General features: G+C 46.0%; 1 non-coding gene and 1 pseudogene across 1 annotated transcript; both read right to left on the reverse strand.

Moving 5' to 3' along the window:
* LOC120381725 overlaps positions 1-14,985 on the reverse strand; it is a 114,253-nt pseudogene extending 99,268 nt beyond the window's left edge.
* Positions 5,144-5,218, reverse strand: TRNAT-AGU. The gene has a single exon. It is a non-coding gene; the product is annotated as a tRNA-Thr (tRNA).
* Positions 14,986-21,670: the final 6,685 nt, after the last annotated feature.

Below are 21,670 nucleotides of genomic sequence, written 5' to 3' on the forward strand. Positions count from 1 at the left end.
CTTCAACTGTGGCTGAGGCCTGCTGGTCCACCACCTTCCGCTCGCTCCTCTCCTCCCTGAAGGCCTCATGTGCACTCTCCACTACCCAAGGCCTGCACTGCCCCACCTCTGCCCCCACCCCTGAGACCCGCCCTGCCCACCGCCCCCACCTGTCTGCCTCCCCTGTGACCCACCCTGCCCACCGCCCCACCTCTCTACCTCCTCCCCTGAGACCCGCCTAGCCATGGCCCCATCTCTCTGCCCTCCTGAGACCCGCCCTGTCCACCTCTTTATGAGTGAAGTCTGTTGTTATTCATGAAACATCAAGGATGGAATAAAAATCTGGAAGGTTTTGTACTCAGGGTGAGGAAAGAATACAACCCCTAGAATGCTGCAATACCTGCAATGTGCTAGGATTGTAGTGCAGAAAGTGTTTTGCCTCAAGCTGAATCAGTGAGCAGAGCAGTAATAATCTGCAGCAACGTCGCTGACCACAAACACACTCTAATCATGCTCCAGCCAGAAATGTGAGCACAGGAACTGCTTGCAGTTCAGCCCTGGACACACTTACAGCCAGCACAGCAGTGTTGTGTGTTGTGGAAGCTGGTCTGGGAAACAACTGGAATTGATCACTCGGTGAAACAGAACTAGAGTTACAGTGAAGACCCATCTCAACCAAGTAGTTGTGGCTGAGTGGATTGGGCGTGAGCTAAATCATTAAGAGATGCTCCCTGCTTGGAGGGTTTGAATCCTGCCAACTACGGAGAAAGTTGTGGTTCTTTAGTTTCAAGGCTGGGTCTTGTCTCTCTCTCCAAGCTAATAATACACTATTGGGTAATTTGGCTTTAAGTGTTTTAATTAAACGCTGCTGCATGGTCACACTATGCCCCTTGTGTCACCAGAGCACATCACACTAGAATCTTGGATGGCCACAGAGAGCAGTACACTGGCTGGGTAACTGTGTCAGCTGCAGGGTGTTTTGGAAGGGTTTCCAAGCCTCATGAGCCAGTACAGCACCTCACATGATGCAGGTTTCATATCCCACTAGTGAGCATCTTACTAGATTACCAACACTTTTCAACTGCAGTGTGTGGTGGCAGGGGCTGAGACTGTGTGTGTGTGAGAGAGGGGAGTGTGTCAGCACTGTCTCTATGTTCAGGCTTCCAGCTGCTGCAAGCAGCCAGGCCTGAGGCAGGGAGGGCAGCCCCAACATCAGCCCCCGCTTCCCTCACTGAAAACAAACTATTTGCGCCTCTGTCCACACGCCACACCACACCTGCTGCACTTGCTCTCTGTGTCGAGTGAGTGCTGGAACATAAGGGATTGAGAGCCATGGCCCACCACTGCTTAACTGGCACTGTTCCAGGGATAAATGATCAGTAGGAGGAAGGGAGTCTTGGGAGCGGGGAGGCATTCTGTGGGAGTGCTTGGCCTCCCGGGAAGGCGGTGTGAGTGTGGGTCCTTGAGGAAGGGTTTTCATTAGAGTGCCACAGTTCAGACAATGGCTGGACCCCACCTGTGAAGCTCCGCGCCCCTGCTCTGTGTTCGTAGCGCCGCGTGGGGAGAGAGCAGCGTTCCAGGGGCAGTGATTTGCTCCCCGGAGGCTCCGCCGAGAAGGCTTTGGGAGGCTGCAGGGAGCCCTGGGCGCTGAAATCACCAGCCTGGGTGGAAGCCCGGGCCAGGCTGGCACAGCTGGCGTAACCCCGGCCTCTTGCCAGGACCTCATAAACACCGGAACATGTGCCAGCTTACGTTCATTCCTCGGAAGGTCCTAATGTGGATCAATAACTGGTTAAAAGCCAGGAAACAAAGGGTAGGAAATAAATGGACAGTTTTCAGGATGCAGAAGCTCAGGTAGCCTATAGTGGTGCCTGTACTGGGACTGAAATCAACATCTTCATAAACGATCTGCTGAACAGCGTAGGTGACAAAATATGGCGGATGATCCAAAACTACGGAGAGGATAGATTTAAGTCCAAAGCAGACTGGGAGGAGCTTAAAAAGAGATTTCCTGGGAAAACTGGGTGAAAGGGCAACAAAGGAATGGCAGATGAAATTCAATGCCCAGTCAATGCAAAGTGATGGCCATTGTGAAACATAATCCCAACTCCATGCATACTTAAATCGCAGTGGGATGGTAAGGCCAATAGCTGTTCCAACTCAAGTGAGAGATCTTGGTCACTGTGGATAGTTCTCTGCAAACATCCACTCCCGTGTGCTCCAGTGTGCAGGCAAAAAGCGAACAGAATGTTGGGAATAATTAAGAAAGGGATAGAGAATAAGAGAGAGAAAATCTTATTGCCTACTTGTATAAATCCATGAGTACGCCCATATCTTGAATACTGCATGCAGATATGGTGCTCCATCTTAAAAAAATGTATTGAGATTGGAAAAAGGTTCAGAAACAGGTAATGGAGTTTCTGCCATATGAGAGAGAATAATAAGAGCTGGGACTTTCCAGCTTGGAGAAAAAGATGACTAAGGAAATATGCTAGAGGTCTATAAATCATGACTGGTGTGGGAAAGTAAATAAGAGTGTTACTTATTCCTTCTCATAACACAAGAACTAGGTCACTTTCAAATGAAATGAATAGAGCAGCCGTTTAAAACAAACACAAGGAAGTATTTTTCACACAACGACTTCCAGTCAACCTGAGAACTCCCTTGCCAGAGGGGAGGTTGTAGAAGGCCAAGACTATACTGGGCCAGGGTTCAAAAGAGCTAACTCGTCCCGATTCATGGAGGACATGCTCTGAGCCAGGATGGGCAGGGGATGGTGTCCCTAGTCTCTATTTTGCCAGGAGCTGGGAATAGGCGACAGGGGATGGATCACTCTGAGCTGATTCCCTGTTCTATTCATTCCCTCTGGGGCAAAATTCCTGGCTTTGTACGCTGGAGAAGACAGGATACTGGGCTAGATGGACCCAGTCTGGCTGTTCAAATAGATCCTTATGTCCTTATGCTCCCTTTCATAAGATGCCAAGTTCCTGCCTCACAATGAGGCCTGTCCCTGGGGTCTCAGCCAAAATGCCCAGACAGGCAAACACTCTGGGCTCCTGGAAGCCTCGGGCCACCCACCTAGTGCCCTATGGCTCATCCTGACCCTTTGCTGCTGCTCCTTTGCTGTAGGACTGTGAGAGGTGAGGCAGCGCCAGGAGCCTTCCTGGGGACGCAGATCTGAGGCTTTGGGAGAGACACATTGTCTGTAGTGCCATCAGGCGCTGCAAACCCTGCAGCCACCACCTCAATCAGGGGCCTGTTCCAGCCTGAGTCTGGAGCTACATGATCCCTCCCCAGAGCAGGCGCCCTGGAAATTACAGCCTGAAATAGGCGTGTGAGACTAACTCCTGCTCCTCCTGGATGCAGGGCCCCTCCCTAGACCAAGAGTGCCTCTCCCAGGCAAGACCTGTGTGTCTTCCAATTGCCCCCCCTCCCCATATGTTAAAATTTTGAATATCTTATTTTTCATTGCATTTGTAGCTCAGCTCATGATTTGAGCAGCCTTTAATTTCGATGCATGATTTTTCTCTGTCATATAAGATGATAAATTTGCAGGCTGGGTTCTGTAAACCTGTATTTATTCATGCCATATATAAGCAAATAAAACTCAATGTATAATTTTCTTTAAGCATATAGAAACTTTTTAATTTTGACGTAACTGAAATATTGCTAACATCTAGCAATGGAGCACTCACCCAGCGTACAGGGTGGGCGGTGTTAAATAGTGTGTGACAGTTGGAGGACAGCGTTGGGATGTTAACCCCAGGCCTTTAGTTGAAAGGTTAAGCTATCTGCTACGCCTTTCCCCATGAACTGAAGTGCAGCGCTTAAGAGATCAAGATTGGCCAATCGTGACGATCAAGTGCTAAAATAACCAAGCTGATGTCGGTCTCTCATTGGCCATCAGCGACTGAAGATGTGGTTTAATGAGGCGAGACTTCAAGGCGAGGGTGGCTCTGTCCACTGCCTTCCGTTGCGCTGCTGGGCCCCAAGTCCCCTGGTGGCCAATATGTGACGCTGGGAGAAGAGAGTGGGGTGGCAAGTAGGCGGCAGGACTTTGCCACCAGGGTCTAGCTGCCCAACTTCCTCCTGGTACTGCTGGCCCCCGTCGCCTTCAGGAAACCAGGAACTAAGGCAGAATAGGGCGGGAAGCAAGTAAAGCCGAGCAAGGAAGGCAAAAGTGAATCTTGTCTTCATGGGTCGCTCGCAATGACGTCCTTTTTCTGTGCCACAGCTGACAACAACATCCCAGACAGAAAAGCAGGAGGCCAAAGAAACCGAGCAGCTGCTGAGTAGTTCAGTTGGGACGTGCTAGACTAACAGGCTCTTCTATCCCCCTGTGGGACACAGGGCTCCAGAATCCCACTGTTCAGGTTGCATCCCATAGATCCCATCACAGACTTTCAAATAACCACAGCAGATGTTCACTGGAACAGTGAGAGATGGCAAAATAGTGATCTCCAAGGCCTGCAGACATCAAACTATCAGGAATTCTGCACAGAGGACCCTGCAAGTGGAAAATGCCTGTGGAAAAGACCCTTCTGTCCCCAGCTGTGGTTGTACAGTGCTTAGTGCTCTGCGTTGTGGCCTCAAGAGCCATGGATGCAAGTTGAGTTACAGTGACCTTTTCCTTGTCTCCACGTTTCTTAGGTGCCTCCTTCCAACACTTGTCAGAAAAAACGACCGGTTTCTTTTGGAAGCATTTGCATTGCAGGCAGAGGAAGTCTCTCTGTTTCCTCAAAAGATTGACCAAAGGTAGGAGGAGTGGGCACATTTGGCAAGGCACCACTGGGTGCTGCATCTCTAACCTCCACTTTACCTGGCAGGTGTCTCTGGAACTTTTCTCCCAGTGGCTCCATTTTTCATCAGTGACAATCAAAGGAAGATGACATGACATCTGTGTGCAGACATCCCTGGCGAATCCACAAGGACGTGTGGTGCAGGCTCTCGTGTTGCAGCAATTGCAGTTGAAGCAACCACCATGCTAATGCCAGTCACAGCAGCCTTTACATCAACTCCAGGCTTGTGATTTGATTCTTTCCAATGCTTCTCTCCAAAGAAGCCTTTTCCTTAGCAAGCAATTACTTGGATACCAAGGAGGCCTCTTCTGTTTCCCGGAAAGACACAGGAAAATGTGAGCAGAGGAGATGAAAGCCATAGAACAAGGCACCACTGGGAGTTGAACCCAGGATCTCCTGTTTACTAGACAGGTGCTTTAAGCCAGCTAAACCATGGTGCCTGCCTGAGAAAGTATTTGCCACTGTTCCATTTGATGGTCCAGGACAACACCTGCAAATTCCAAACTACAGACATTCCCCATTTCCCTCAAGACTTGCAAGGAAGAACTGGCAGGCAAGCCAGGATCTCCTGGTTACAAGGAAGACACTTCAGCCAGCTCTTCCCAAAGATCACTATCCAGAGACCTTTAAACAGCCACTGCAGATGTTCACCAACAAAGAGATGCCAAAATGAGTTCTCCACTGCCTGCAGCCATCACGCTACCAGGAGTTCTGTGCACAGAGAGGCCCCTGCTGGTGGGAAAGGCTTGGTAGAGACTCTTCTGACACCACCCGTTCTCATATAGTGTTTAGCGCTCTGTGTTGTGGCTTCCAGCATCCATGGATGCCAGTTCAATTGGGGACATTTTCCTGTCTCACATTTGTCTAATGGCTCCTTTCAACACTTGTCACCAAAGACCTGTTTCTTTTTGCAAGCGATGTACAGCTAGGCAAAGGCAGTCTTCTCCATTTCCTCAAAAGATCACCAAGCTGTGGGAGAGGAGACACATTCAGTCAAGCTGGATGCTGAATCTCCTCTTTCTTCAGCAGGTGGCTGTGAAGAGACACAAGTCTACACCGTGTAGAGGTCAAGAATAGGAGTTTATTACACACAGTGCTGGCGGAGTGGGCTTATTAGGCTCAGAGACACTGTTAATTAATTAATTACAATAGAATATATAGATTTTCCATGGGTGGGAAAGTGACTGGCGTGAGCAGTTCCAAACCCTGGGACACGTTTTGCAGCAAGACAAGATAGCACAGTAGCCAATGGTTAACAGGTTACATAATGTCTCCACCCATGGTCTCAAGTTAGCAAGTTAACATTTCATTAATACTTTGATAAAATGTTAGTAGTATAAAATATATAGGTTGAATTCTGATTTGGGATCCATAGGAATGGAGCAACTCCTTTGATTGTCCAACAGGTACATTCCTAGGGGTTACAGAAAAGAAAGAGTGAAGTATGTGGCAATAAAGATTGTTTTCTGTGTCTTAAGGCAGGCATTGGTCCCTGGGAAGGGAGGTGGAAGGATGCCATATCTTATACTGACGTGCCAACTTTTCATAAACTCAAGGTTGGATCTGTGGGAAGAAGGTCTCCCTAGAGAAGAAACAAACACAATAGGAATAGGGATTCTTTGTTCAGTCTGCAACTCTGAATAAGACACAATCATTTAGTTCTTAGCTCCAACACCTGGCACTTTGCTGACCAGGCCTATCTTAGCAAGCAAGGCTTTCTGTTTACCCCAGCTTTCTCTTAGCTGGTCACTATTTGCTAGGCCTCTGGTCCCTTGACCATACTCTGGACTTTGGGTCTGGAAAAGAACTGGCACAATCCATAGACCAGGTTGTTATATAAAATGCACATGGATTTGAACCCTTCACATACAGTAATGGCAAAGTTCTTGGTTCAGGCTTGTAACAGTGATGGAATAAACTGCAGGTTCAAATCAAGTCTCTGGAGTCTATTCAAAGCTGGGAAGGGTCATTCAGTCCTTTGTACAGAGCTTCAGTTTGTAGCAAAGTCCCTCCAGAGATAAGAAGCAGGATTGAAGACAAGATGGAGACGAGGCATTAGCCTTTTATAGTCTCTTGCCATGTGGTCTTTGCTTTCTTTGTCCCAAAGACACTCTATCCAGCACGTGGCACAGAAAAACCTTAGAGTTCTCTCCATAGGCAGGTCCCTGCAGACCTTGCTGAGTCACAAGGCGTATCTGCCTTCTCTCAGTGGGGCGATTGTAGAGCTGATGGTCCTTAATGGGCCATCAAGCAGGCTATGCAGAACTGACACCAGCTTGTCTGGGGTGTTCCCCGGAAGCAGAGCACAAGATTGAAATACAGGCAGCATAGAGCCAGTATTCATAACGTGAACTACAAAAATGATAGACATCTAGAGATAGCATCCTTATAATCAGCCAATCAGAACCTCTTCATAGACCCCTTGCACGACACCTTTCTACAATATTGGCTGCAAATATAGAACAGTGGTCGCAACAGTGATCTATACAGTTACAGATTATGTCAATAACGTCACAGGAGGTGACACGGCATCAGTGAGACTGATACTGGAATACTGCCTCCAGTTTTGGTGTCCTCGTTTGAAAAAGATGTTGTGAAATTGGAGCGGGGGCAGCAAAGAGCCACCAAATGTTCTGAGGGCTGCAGAAAAATCCCTTCTAGTGAGTTACTGAAAGAGCTCAACCTGTTTAGCTTATCAAAAGATGATTGGTGACTTAGTTTGAAGTGCCATATTGGAGAGAAAATACTGGGTATTAAAGGGCTCTTGAATCTAGCAGAGAAAGGCATAACAAGATCAATGGCTGGAAGGTGAAAAGAGACAAATTCATGTGCAACTAAGGCACAAATATTCAACAGCGAGGATGATTCACCACAGAACAAGCTACCAAGGAAAGTGGTGGATTCTCCATCTCCTGATGTCATTTAATGAAGATTAGATGCCTTTCTGGAATGTGTTTGCCCCAAAGTAGCTCTTGTGTCCTACAGGAGGCCTGTGATATGCAGGGGGTCAGATTAGATGCTCTAATGGTCTCTTCTGGCCATAAAGTCGACTCATTTCTGAAAAACTGAGTGTAGCATTGGGAGCAGCGTCTGATGTTTCCCTGTCTAGTCGGCTTGCTGCCTAGAACGAACGCTCCTTGAGTGGGGTGATCCACAGGGACTAGTTGAAACCTGCAAGTGCCTGGCCAGGGGGCAGGACATTGGCACAGCAAGGGCAGGGTGCGGCAGTGACATCACAAGGCCTTTTGCAGGACCTCAGCCTATTGGTCCAAGGTGGTGGGAGGTGGTGACCTCACAGAGAGATGCTGACATCAGCCAGGCAGAACAGGGGTGAGGGACCAGGGAGACCTCAGAGACCCCTGTGGCTTTGCTGCAGCAAGTCTCCTTCTCCAGGTCTCTCTTTGAGGACTGAGAGAGTATTCGAGTTCACGGACGTGAGCACCAGGAGGAACCTCTTTCGAGTTTTCTCCTTCTCTTTTAGTGATTTTACTGAAAACAGCCGTCCCTGTTTAGAACGTAAGAGCCTCCTCGAGGAAGGGGTGTCATGGGGTGTCACAGTTCGGATGCAGTAGCACCCCATGTATGGAAGTTCCGCCCCTGCTCTGTGTTTGCAGTGCGGAGAGCAGCATTGCGGCAGTGATTTGCTCCTGGCTGCCGGAGCAGAGCAGCAGGCTCAGCTGCCAGAAATTCCTGGAGCTAGGAAGGAGGGCCCAGCCTCTGTAGCAGGAATGCAGGGCAGGTGAGTTCCACGGCAGGCATTGTGGGATACTGGCGGAGGCCAGTTATGGTGATTTAATGACCAGCAGCATTTACACTGGCACTCTGTCACAGTAAGTTTGCTGCAGAAAGCTCTAGGCCTCTCATCGAAGTGGTTTATTTTGTCACCAAAACAGGGCAGTTTTGTCGCCAGACATGGCATTGCAGTGTGTACACCAGCCACACCAAGCTGCCGACCAAGGGAGCGTTGTGTGTTCTTCACACACCTGAGCAATATATTTCTGCTGAAACAACTTTGTAGTGCAGACCTGGCCAAAGATTCACTCACACACACAGCTTGCAAGGAAAGCGTCACCTGCTCCTCTGCTTTGCAGAATCAAACACAAGGAAAGCTTGTCAGGTCCTGGTGGAGATGGCAGCGAGTCAGGTGTGGGCAGACACTATGTCTTACACCCAGGCAGGCACCATGGCTTAGCCGGCTAAAGCACCTGCCTTGTAAACAGGTGATCCTGGGTTCAACTCCCACAGGTGGTTTTGGGGCACCTGCTGTGGCTACTGTCAGAGGACAAGATTCAGAGCTAGATGGGCCTTTGGTCTAGCCTAGTGTGGTTTTCTCATGGTTTAAGTTACACTTACGGGCACTGATGATAGAGTTACTGAAAGTTTGGGAGTTAGGCACTGATAGATCAGTGGTCCAAGCCCCTTGTAGGCACCCCCACTCCCTGTGGGACAGGGGCAGGTCTGAGCTCTCACACCAAAGGCTCATTGTGGCTGCCAGAACCTGTGAGTGGCTCATTTCGTTTGCACCCTGGGTTGAGTCCTGCTTTGTGCACCGTGTCTGAGAATGAAAATCCTAAACCCCCTTTGAAATGACCAGATGCAGCAGGACATGTCATTGTCCCGCCCAGAGCAGACAAACCAATGGAGAAATGTCGTCGAGTCCAAGGTAATACTTCACTGCAGTTTTACCATTTCCACTTGCTAAACTCCCTCCTATCTGCCCAGCCCAGGTGTCCTCTGCCTCAGCTGCTGCTCCCGGCCTGCTCTAGAGTCAAACACGCAGGGCCCCCAGGGGAACAGAGGCTGGGACAGGGCAGCAGCCTGGGCTGGGCTGGGCAGATGCTGGGAGTTCTCATTCCCTGAGAACTGGCCTGGCTCCCTTCTCAACAGCAAACAAATCAATTCCATGCCCCCTCCCCAGAAAAATCAGCCTGGAGCCAAGGGCAGCAGGGGACGATTCCCTCGAGTTCCCACCGAGGCAGGAGAGACCCAGGGCATTTCTGGCAGAGCTTATGGAACCGACGTGGGAAACCAGCCTTTAATAACAGGCAGTTCACGTTTAAGCTCAGTGTTTTTAACAATTTTTACAACCTTAAATAACCCTTCAGTCGCAGTGTCACTATCCATAACATTGCTTCAGCCTTATAGGTTCCCAAGTGCAAAACTCAACATCTCTTCAAACACAGAGAGTGCAGATCAGTCAGTGTTCAGAGTCATCCCACATAAAGAATCATGTGGCGTTCCCTTTCCCTCCGCTCTGTTAAAAGGTTTGGTATTTTGCACAGAAACTTTCTTCCCTCAGGAGAGACCTGGGAACCAAGGCTGCCAGATAAACACCTTTAAGAGGAGGCGTAACCGGTCAAAAAAGGATCTCCCTCCTTCAGTTCAGTGACAGCCTGAAATGTTACTTATCCCGGCAGAGCCGGAGGATTAAGCTGCTACATCAAATCCCTGGTATCTGAAGAGTTGTTTAGTTTTACCCTTGGTAAACTAGAAGTCTAAAGGGAAGGAAGGTGGTGCCATATATAAAGAGTGAAACACAAAACAATCATAGTTATGCCCATAGTGACTGCAAAATATTTCTATATTCTTCTCATTAGCATCAGTGTATTATTTTCTGGCGTCTATACATTGATTATACCTTGACCAATAAATTTGAATCTTGATAAAATAATCGACTACCCTGGTTAAGGCAATGGACTCGATACCCACTCGGGTGTCCCTACACAGGTTCAGGTACTAACAACAGTGGCTGCCTTTTAGCAAGAGTTCCTGCCCATTTCCCTTCCGGCTGGAGCATGATTAGAGTGTGTTTGTGGTTAACGACATTGCTATAGATTGTTGTTCATTCCCCACACTGACAATTCAGACCGTCCAGTTCTATTCAAATCTCCACCAGATCATGCCAATAGCCGAGTCAGGATTTCTCTGGGCGCTGAAATGTTTCAGGGGGTTGGTGCATGAACTCAGCCTTGCATCCATCCCTGATGTTTCATGGACTAACAACAGCAGCATAAAGAAAGAGCTGATCCAATATCTCACTGTCAGAGGTGAAGGTGGCCTCGTCCCGTCTGCATGACCATTGCCATTGCAGGAGAGAAGGTGTCAATGGAATCGAATGCGCTGGCTCAGACAAGAGACACAAGGAGGTTTTGCTGTTCATGGATCAGTGCAAAGGAAATTGTGTCTCTGTGTGAAATTGAGGAGGGAAATGAAACGTCCACATGGTGGCCCAATGCCCTAAGGAATGTGGGTGATGGACTACGGCTGGGAAATGATTTTACAGGATCAATGTATTGCCCTGATTAAAAGCTCTGGCTAAAAGGCAGCCACTGTTGTCAGTACCTGAACCTGCAGACTATATAGTAAAATTGGAGTTCTGCTTAGCTATACCTTAACCAATCATTTTACTGAAATGTAACTTACCAATCCTAACATATTGTAACATGATTATCTAACCAGTTATACCCACTACCTTAATTGCTTTACACCCAACAAATTAATTATCCAGCAGACAGAAACAATCACAGAACCAGACAGATTATACAGACAAGCAATAGGAAAGTGGAGACTACAGTGATAGAACAAAGAAATGAGGATTTCAGACCCCAGCTATTGATAAGTGAGTTGTTGCCAGACGGGATGCTATCATGGTAGAGGTTGTGGATGCTGGTTGCTTAACTGTCTGGCCCCCAGGGCAGGATTTTGAGGGTCTCAGAATGCCAGCACCCATCTTTTGTTCGCTTAAAACGTGAGCAGGGAGATTCCAACACCGCAGAACTCATGGAACTCCAGGAAACGTGTAACTTTAGGTCCGGGTGAGTGTGCCTAAAAATCAGCTGTGCTGGAGAAGGTCTCTAGGAGTTGAAAGAGATGTGCCATCTTGGCCTCCCTAAAGAGTGTCATCAAATATTAATGAAAACTAGGGTTGATAAGTCACATTCTTTGTAGCGTTAGGATTGTGGACTGGTCCAAAGTGCCAGTTTTAAGACTCTTTTTTCCTCTCTCTTGGGTGTTCTGGCTTCTGTATAGAGACGTGGTTTCAAATCCCACTCCTGACGTGACCATTTTCTTTTACTTGGAGAAAATGGCCTCACTTCAATCTCCTTTGCAACAATAGGACACCATTTGTTTAGCTTTTCTATTCCAGTAGTTGTGAGAGAAGTTCCAAACTAGGGGGAAACAGGGCCTTTTCTCTCGACCGATCAATTTTTGTCTTCCTTCTTTCCAAGCCATTTTCTCAGATACAGCCGTATTTCCCACTTTTTTGTTCAGCGTTCTTTGCTTTTATGAAATTTTAGGGTCATCACTTAATTGCCACACAACTGTACTTATGCAGTGAAATGAAACACAATATTTTTTGGATATTCTTGCAGAAGAGTTTTGCTTTCTGACCTGGAATTGAACAGGGGCTACCCAAGGGGGACAATGCTACTCCCTTTTCTTGCCTCATCCGAACAAACATACATTCCTGATGCCCTTTGTTTCCTTGCCCTTTTTAGGGTAAATTTACACTTCTCAGAAGTAGAATCCTTTACAAAACCACTCAAAATCTCAGCAGTGTCATAAGCAATGGCTTCCGGAAACGTGCCCAGCTTTTCTTTAATTTGGTGACAGGGGTCCAGGCAAGGGACTGGATACAGGCCTGGATCAGAATCTTCGTTACCAGAGCTAGAATTTCTATTTAAAAAGAGCTATTTTTCTGCAGCTATTAGATTTCCAACATTGATTTCATTTTATACACATTTTGAGCATCTATTAAGGATAAATTGAACAAAAATACCACTTCTCTTTCCTCAACATCTGCATCATGAAGGGGAGCATTCCAAATAGGAAAGATCTTCTGTGGGGCATGGGTTACAAAAATGCTTCGGGAACCAAATACATGGGCATTTTGCCAAGTTAAAAATCACTTAATGTGGAATTCTCTCCCCAAATCATCTGAGAAAATACTGACTTAAATAATTGAACTCCACTGTGATCATATGCACTTCCTTCAGTTAGTTGGGGTTCTGCTGTTGTTCACCATTTCCGAATAGAGATTTTAAATCACTACTGTTTCTTTGTTAGCATGTGCAGTAAATTGGAGTTCTCCACTGTTGACAGAACTGCACTTGAACTGTCATCATGGAGGGTGGGAAAAAGCAAAGCTGAAGTGACAAATGAGGATTTTAGGAAATCGGTCATTTGTCTTCAATTCTCCAAGAAATCTGAGCTACGTCCTATCGAACTGAACTAATATCCAATTGGGTGAGCAAACAGCCTTCAGGAAAGAGAGAAACCCACATCACAGAGAGACAGAATACATGGCAATGAAAGTATCAAGAGAAATTCCAGAGCAGGTTACATCTGATTAGTTAGAATCAGGACAAGAGATTCTCCATCACATTCTCCTCTGATCCATTCAAAGCAGCTTCACTCAGCACTCTCTCAATAGTCAGTTATGTTATTTACAAAATTGTAAGTATCCCAGCATCCCCATAATGGGGGACAAAATAGTCCTCTTGCCAGAAGTGGCTTTACCAATAGATGAAACCTGGAATTTAAATGCCAAATAATCACACTATGTTTGGGATCCATTTAAATTCCCCTTCCAGGTCTTTGACACTTTCATCTCCAGTCATAGCAACTCTGATATAGCAGGAAAGAAATCAAAGCATCATCGCCAAGCACAGACAGCTGAGAACTCTTCCTCATATGACATTTTGAGAAGTGGAGGGATAGAATGTGATGAAAAGAAACTCTGCACAGAGAAGCCAAAATGTAACAGTTCTGGAGTGATGGGAAGGAGGGAATCTCTGAACCACCCCATCTCCTTCCAGTGTCACAGAGGCTGAAATGACACTTTTTTCCCCTGCTCCTCTTTATTTAACTATAACATGAAAAATTCCCAATGTAACTGCTCTTCAGCACAACCCAGAGCAACGTGAGAACAACTGGCAAGGATACAATCTGTATCACTGACGACTCTAACAATCACTTTGCAATAGGAGCAATGGTATAAATGTGATGCTCCCTGGTTCCTCATAGGAAGGGCACACTCCAGTTACTTGTGGGATAATTGAGTTGATAGAAAGGACAAATGGGCCCAGCTCAAAAGAAGGCAAACTACAAAAGGCATAAATGGGCCACTCATCTGGCCAAGCTGAGGGATAACAGTGCTGCAAACAGTTCAAACAGATTTAAAAAGTTACTATGTGGGAATCAGGAAAAGTATTAAAGACAAAAAATTGATAGCCCTAGAGGGTTTTATGGTGTTCATTGCCATTGCAGATTCTCTGATGGCGAATATGGGCTGAGTGCCAAGAGAAGTTTTTCCCACACTCACGGCATTCGTAGGGCCTCTCCCCTGTGTGGATTCTCTGATGAACAGAAAGGGCTGATCTGCGATTGAAGCTTTTCCCACACTCACAGCATTCATAGGGCCTTTCCCCCGTGTGGATTCTCTGATGAACAGAAAGGGCTGATCTGCGATTGAAGCTTTTCCCACACTCACAGCATTCATAGGGCCTTTCCCCCGTGTGGATTCTCTGATGAACAGAAAGAGCTGAGCTGCTAGTGAAGCTTTTCCCACACTCACAGCATTCATAGGGCCTTTCCCCCGTGTGGATTTTCTGATGTTTAGAAAGGGCTGAGCTGCTAGTGAAGTTTACCCACACTCACGGCATTCGTAGGGCCTCTCCCCCGTGTGGATTCTCTGATGGGTAAAAAGGTCTGATCTTTGAGTGAAGCTTTTCCCACACTCACGGCATTCATAGGGCCTCTTCCCTGTGTGAATTCTCTGATGTTTAGAAAGGTCTGAGCTGCTGGTGAAGGTTTTCCCACACTCACTGCATTCGTAGGGCCTCTCCCCTGTGTGGATTCTCTGATGAACAGAAAGGGTTGATATCTGAGTGAAGGTTTTCCCGCACTCACTGCATTTGTAGGGCCTGTCCCCTGTGTGGATTCTCTGATGTAAGATGAGACCTGAACGATTAAAGAAACATTTCCCACACTTAGAGCATCCATAAGGTTTCTCACCCATGTGGATTTTCCTATGTTTGATAAGCTGTGAGCTCTGATTGAAGCTTTTCCCACACTCACAGCATTCATAGGGCCTGTCCCCTGTGTGGATTCTCTGATGAACAGAAAGGGTTGATATTTGAGTGAAGGTTTTCCCACACTCACAGCATTCATGGGGCCAGTCGCCTGAGTGGATTCTCTGATGATTAAGAAGGGCTGAGTAGTCACGTAAGTTTTTTCCACACACTGTGCATGTATTTTTTCTCTTTCCAATGATGATTTCCTGCTTTGTTGTGGTTTCCTTGAGGTCCTTCTGAGTTCCCTGAGAGGAAATACGTTTACCCATTTTCACCCCTGGCTGGTTTCCTTGTTCTCTCTCTGGTCTGTGCTGAATCTCACAGGATTTTTCCTCCTCATGACTCCTGGACACATGGCTTTTTGATCTTTGCAATAATGCTCTGTGTTTATCCACTTGCTGAACATTTTTCTGCTGAGAATTCTGCTCCTCTTTCTCACATGCCATTGCATCACCTGCTGTGAAAAAGACAGAAACATCAAACAGGGATGAAAAGTGAAAAGCCAAAACAAACTAAGTGCTGGAGGAGGTCAAATAAAAATCACAAACTGAACTCCCCCGTACTCTTCCCCAAAACAGGAGAGAGGAGGGGATCAATTTGGCTTTCAAATCCCATCCAAATTCTCAGGGGGAAGGGAGGAAGCTACTGCCTGGTGTCTGCTAGAATCTACGGGAAGCCATGAGCTATAGTTACCCTGAGGATATGACCCCTGCTGGCAACAATAATGAACTGAGACACCTCTCAAGAGCTTGGTAGGGCATCCCAGATGTTTCCTTCAGGCACTTTCACACTCAGAGTTGGTTTAATGTTTCCTCACCTCTGCAGGGAGATCTCAGGGTCTGTTTTCCCTCTGAACCCTGCAGGTCTGAGACCCATGGCTCTTCCCCTTGTTCCAGCTGGGAGATCACATCAGGTTTGGAAAATGGAAACCCTGCTCAGAAGAAAGAAAACAAAGGGGTTCCATTGATTTCATAAAACGTTCTCATAAAAAACATTCTATTAATTTAACTTTAATACTTAGTGTGACCCAGTGTGCCTGGGCTGGTCCTCACTGAAAATGCCAAGACCAGGGCAGGCTGAAAAAGGGAGAGCAAAGGCTCCCGAAACTGGTGGTTAACACGGAAGTTAAACTCACCAACCAGTCACCAACTGTGCTTCTGATCCCCCACACTGGTTATCGAGAAACTGAAAAAAGAAATCACACGGCCCCCTTTATTGCATTCCAGTTCTCTGGCTCCTAATCAGCACCTAGGTCCAGCACAGTGAGAGGTTATTTAAAAACTCTGCTCACATAAACAAAGTGTTCTTCTGACCCCAGAGTCAGCCACATTACCAGGTCAGTATAGGTTTGGATCATACTCAAAATACTACGATGCCAGCCATTTGTTGGCATCTAAACTAAAGGTTTATAAGCAAGAAAGCATCTAAACTAAAGGTTTATTATAAAAGAAAGAAATAGGGAGTTGTTAAATGGGAAAGCAGTCAGACACATTCAGAAATCTATACATCTGGTTCTTAGCAGTATTGGTGAGTTTCTGGCTTGAACGGCTCTCTGGTAAACATCCACATTATTCACTCCTTTGTTCAAGCCTTCAGTTTGTAGAGAAGTTGCTCCAGAGGTAGGAAGAGGAATTGAAGACAAAATGGAGATGATGCAGCTGCCCTTTATATTCCTTTTGCCAAGTGGATTCTAATTCCTGTGTCCCAAACACAAGCTTCACAGCACATGGCATGGAAAAGCCTTGGAGTTCTCAGTACACAGTGCAATACAGCATGGCCAGAGGGCAGCTGGAGAGGGTTAGAAGGGAGCCTTTTTCCCTGCAGAGGGAAGAAAGTTTGCTATAGATGAACTAGAGCACCTGAAGCCAATTAGAGCACCTGCAGTCAGTCACTTGATAAAGACCCTTGCTCTAATCAGACAGGGAAGGAGCTGGAGCAGAAGGATTGGTATTGGAGCAGAGAACAGTTTGAAGGGAAGCAGAGGAAAGTTTGGAGAAGTGCTGCAATGGGCTAAGAAGTCCAAGACCCTAGGTAAGGGGCACCTGGCTTGTACAGAGGGAGGGCAGGAAGCCCCCACAAGCTGAAGGGTGGGAGCGGGAAGTAGCCCGGGGGAAGGAACCATCAGTTCAAGTGGTTCACCACTAACCTCAGGGCCCCTGGGCTGGGACCTGGAGTAGAGGGTGGGCCCAGGTCCCTCCCTCTCCACTCCCCTCCTCTAGGACACTAGTGGGGCAGTTAATATTCCCATTCAGGGCAAGAAATGGTGCCTGAACCCCTCCCCCCCCCAAGAAGAGAAAGCACGAGACCCATCATAATAGTGCCGGCAATTTGCCACAACAGGCATAACCCTGCATGTCTTGCTGACTCAATAGGTGTATCCCCTTAATCCTTTCCATGGGTTCATTGTATGGCTGGTGACCCTGGCTGGGCCATCGAACAGGCTGGGCAGCGCTGATGCCAATATGTCTGGGGGTGTCACTCAGAAACACTGCACAAGTCTGGAATACAGATATACCCTACATATCTGTAACTCACAATACAAAGATAGAAACAAGATTATCATACTTGGAAACTCATAACATTTTCACTGACTCCTTACATGGCATATATAGCACGATTCATTGCAATTTCATCATATTGGTATTGTGATACAGCATGGCCAGAGGACAGCAGGAGAGTGTTAGCAGGGAGCCTTATTCTCTGCAAGGGGAGGAAGTTTTGCTACAGATTAACTGGAGCACCTGAAGCCAATTAGAGCACCAGCAGTCAGTCAGGTGATAAAAACCCCCTGCTTCAGTCAGACAGTGTGGGAGTTGGAGTAGGAAGGTTTAATGTAAATAATATAATATAATTAATATTAATATATAATACCCATATATATGTTGGGAACACACAGACATTTAACAAAGTTCTAGCCTTTCCATTGGCTCTTTTGGTCAGGTGCCCAATACTTTTTTTTTTTAAACCCTGTTGGCTTGTTAACCCTTTAGAGGTAGAGCAAGCAGAGAACTCGCACCAACAGGGATTTTACAGCCCACTGGCTGGCTGGGTGTTTATAAAAGGGAGATCCCTCCTCCCTTCATTTATCACTGTAGGGCTTGTTAGGTACCATTTGAAAAGACATAATCTACTGAATATCCTCCTGTTAAACTGTGTAGCAACATTGTATGGAAAGTGATGAGATTTTACAGTATGATATTACTGAAAAAGCTGCAGCCCTAACCTTAAGTTTCTCAGAGACAGCAAGGCAAACAGCTGGTCAAATAGCCATTCTCCACCAGGGGGAAGGTGTGACGACATTTACATTCCATCATAGGGACACTTGAAGCTCGTATCTATGACAGCCTGTCACCATGACTCAGCTGAGAACTGAAGTGATTTCTAGTACAAAGGACTGAATTATAAAAAGAGGTGAGGAAAATGCATGAGACTCTCTCTCTCTCCCCCTTTTCCCTCTGCTCATGACAACTCCTGAAGAACTGAATGTGGGCGGCAGGGGCAGGTTAGGGGGAGTCCTGGCTGAAAGGAAAACCAGCCTGTCTCAGCAGATGGTGAGAGAAACATTTGTTTTAAATCCCTTTTAGCTTGTTAGGTTAAACATTAGTTTGTGTTTTATCTTGAATTTCTTTCATAAACAATTCTGACTTTTATGCCTCATTACTTGTAGTCACTTCAAATCTTTTTTTTCAGTAGTTAATAATTTTGTTTCCCTTTTTTATCAAACCAGTGTGCTTGGATTAAAGTGTGTTGGAAACTCCATTTGGAATAACAAGGCTGGTGCATGTCATTTTCCACTGATGAAACAACAGATTTCATATGAGCTCCCATTGTTCAGGAGTGTGCTGGACAGTGCAAGATGCACATTTCTGGGGAAAGTCTGGGAGCAGAGAATTTTCTGGGGTTCTCCTGTGGGGTACTGTAATTTGTGAGTCACTGACTAGCAGCACTCAATACTGTGTAGCTGGGAGCGAGTTACATGCTGGAGACTGCGTGTGAACTGCCCAGGAGTGGCTGCTCTCACAGTAGAGCAGTGTAAAAGAGTCTCCTAAAACACACAGAAAGTAAATCCACGTCCCAGAAATCGAAGTCTCCCTGGCACTGCTTCTTGCTGACAGATGGGTCCAGAGACAGAGTCCTGGGGAAGCTGGAAACATAAGCATGGGGCTCAGTGGAGAACGGGAACAGGAAGGGCAGGGATATTATTGAATGCAGGATCTCAGCAGTGCTAGATGTCAGGATAACACATATTGCAGCCCATTGGCAAACATAATCCTAAATATACATATAAAATGATGGGGTCTAAATTAGTTATTTCCATTGATTTATACAAGGGCAATAAGATATTCTCTGTATTACTGTCTATCCCTTTCTAAATAATTCCTAACATCCTGTTTGCTTTTTTGACTTCCGCTGCACACTGCTGGATGTCTTCAGAGAACTATCCACAATGACAAAAAGATCTTTTTCCTGATTAGCCTAATTTTGCCCCCATCACATTGTATGTATAGTTGGGGTTATTTTTTCCAATCTGCATCACTTGACATTTATACACATTTGCCATTTTGTTGCCCAGTCACTTAGTTTTGTGAGATCTTTTTGAAGTTCGTCACAGTTTGCTTTAGTCTTAACTTTCTTGAGCAGTTTAGTATTGTGACGTTATTGATATAATCTGGGACCATATAGAACATGGTTGCAACCAAGGTCCTGTAGTGGCACCAAATCTTATGTACAGGGGGTCATCTAAGGTGTCCAAGACCAGGTTATGGGTTGCTGGTTATAATTATGGTGTCTATATGTATGTATCATTTTGTAGTTGAAGTTATGAGTATTGGCTCTATCCTGTGTGTATTTCAAACTTATGCTGTGCTTCTGGGAGACATCCCAGACAAGTTGGTGTTAGCTCTGCTTAGCCTGCTTGATGGCCCATTAAGGTTCATCAGCTATTCAACCGACCCATTGAGAGAAGGCAGATACGCCTTGTAACTCAGCAAAGTATGCAGGGACTCGCCCATGTGACTCCAGACTCCATTTTGCTGTCATTTTCCACAGCAAAGGTGTAAGAACCAAAGAAGTGTTCTTACACCTCGAAAAGCCTATAAAAGGCTGATGCCTCATCTCCATCTTGTTTTCAATCCTGCTTTTTACCTCTGGAGGAACTTTGCTACAAACTGAAGCTCTCAACAAAGGACTGACTGACCCATCCCAGAGGAGGATGTACTCCAGAGTCTTGATTTGAACCTGCAGTTTACTCCATCACTGCTACAAGCCTGAACTAAGAACTTTGCCATTACTGCATGTAATTGATTCCATTTAACCAATTCTAGCTCTCATCTTTATCTTTTTTCCTTTTATGAATAAACCTTTAGATTTTAGATTCTAAAGGACTGGCAACAGCATGATTTGTGGGTAAGATCTGATGTGTATATTGACCTGGGTCTGGGGCTTGATTCTTTGGGATCGAGAGAACCTTTGTCTTTTATTGGGGTGTTGGTTTTCATAACCATTCCTCCCCAGGACGAGTGCACAGGTGGTGATACTGGAAGACTGGAGTGTCTAAGGAAATTGCTTGTGTGACTTGTGGTTAACCAGTGGGGTGAAACCAAAGCCCTCTTTGTCTGGCTGGTTTGGTTTGCCTTAGAGGTGGAAAAATCCCAGCCTTGGGCTGTAACTACCCTGTTTTAAGCGATTTGTCACTCTCAGTTGGGTCCCACCAGAACTGCATCGTCACAAGTATCATCTGCAAACTTTGCCACCTCACAGTTTACCTTTCTCCAGATCATTTATGAATATGTTGAATACGATTGGTCATAGGACTGACCCTTGGGGAACACCACTCCTCTCCATTCTGAAAATTTACCATTTATTCCTACCCTTTGTTCCTTGTCTTTTAACCAGTTCTCAATCCATGAAAATATCTTCCCTCTTATCCCATAATAATATAATTTATGTAAGAGCCTTGGAAAAAATAACCAACTATACATACAATATGATGGGGGCTAATTTAGCTACAACGAGTCAGGAAAAAAGATCTTGGAGTCATCGTGGATAGTTCTCTGAAGATGTCCACGCAGTGTGCAGAGGTGGTCAAAAAAGCAAACAGGATGTTAGGAATCATTAAAAAGGAGATAGAGAATAAGACTGAGAATATATTATTGCCCTTATATAAATCCATGGTACACCCACGTCTCGAATACTGTTTACAGATGTGGTGGTCTCACCTCAAAAGATATTCTAGCACTAGAAAAGGTTCAGAAAAGGGCAACTAAAATGATTAGGGGTTTAGAGAGGGTCCCATATGAGGAAAGTTTAAAGAGACTAGGTCTCTTCAGCTTGGAAAAGAGAAGACTAAGGGGGGATATGATAGAGGTATATAAAATCATGAGTCATGTTGAGAAAGTGGATAAGGAAAAGTTATTTACTTATTCCCATAATACAAGAACTAGGGGTCACCATATGAAATTAATAGGCAGCAGGTTTAAAACAAATAAAAGAAAGTTCTTCTTCACACAGCGCACAGTCAACTTGTGGAACTCCTTACCTGAGGAGGTTGTGAAGGCTAGGACTATAACAATGTTTAAAAGGGAACTGGATAAATTGATGGTGGCTAAGTCCATAAATGGCTATTAGCCAGGATGGGTAAGAATGGTGTCCCTACCCTCTGTTTGTCAGAGGATGGAGATGGATGGTAGGAGAGAGATCACTTGATCATTGCCTGTTAGGTTCACTCCCTCTGGGAAACCTGGCATTGGCCACTATCGGTAGAGAGATACTGGGCTGGATGGACCTTTGGTCTGACCCGGTATGGCCGTTCTTATG

Source organism: Mauremys reevesii, linkage group 14 (genome assembly GCF_016161935.1).
Source record: "Mauremys reevesii isolate NIE-2019 linkage group 14, ASM1616193v1, whole genome shotgun sequence".
Lineage (NCBI taxonomy): Eukaryota > Metazoa > Chordata > Testudines > Geoemydidae > Mauremys > Mauremys reevesii.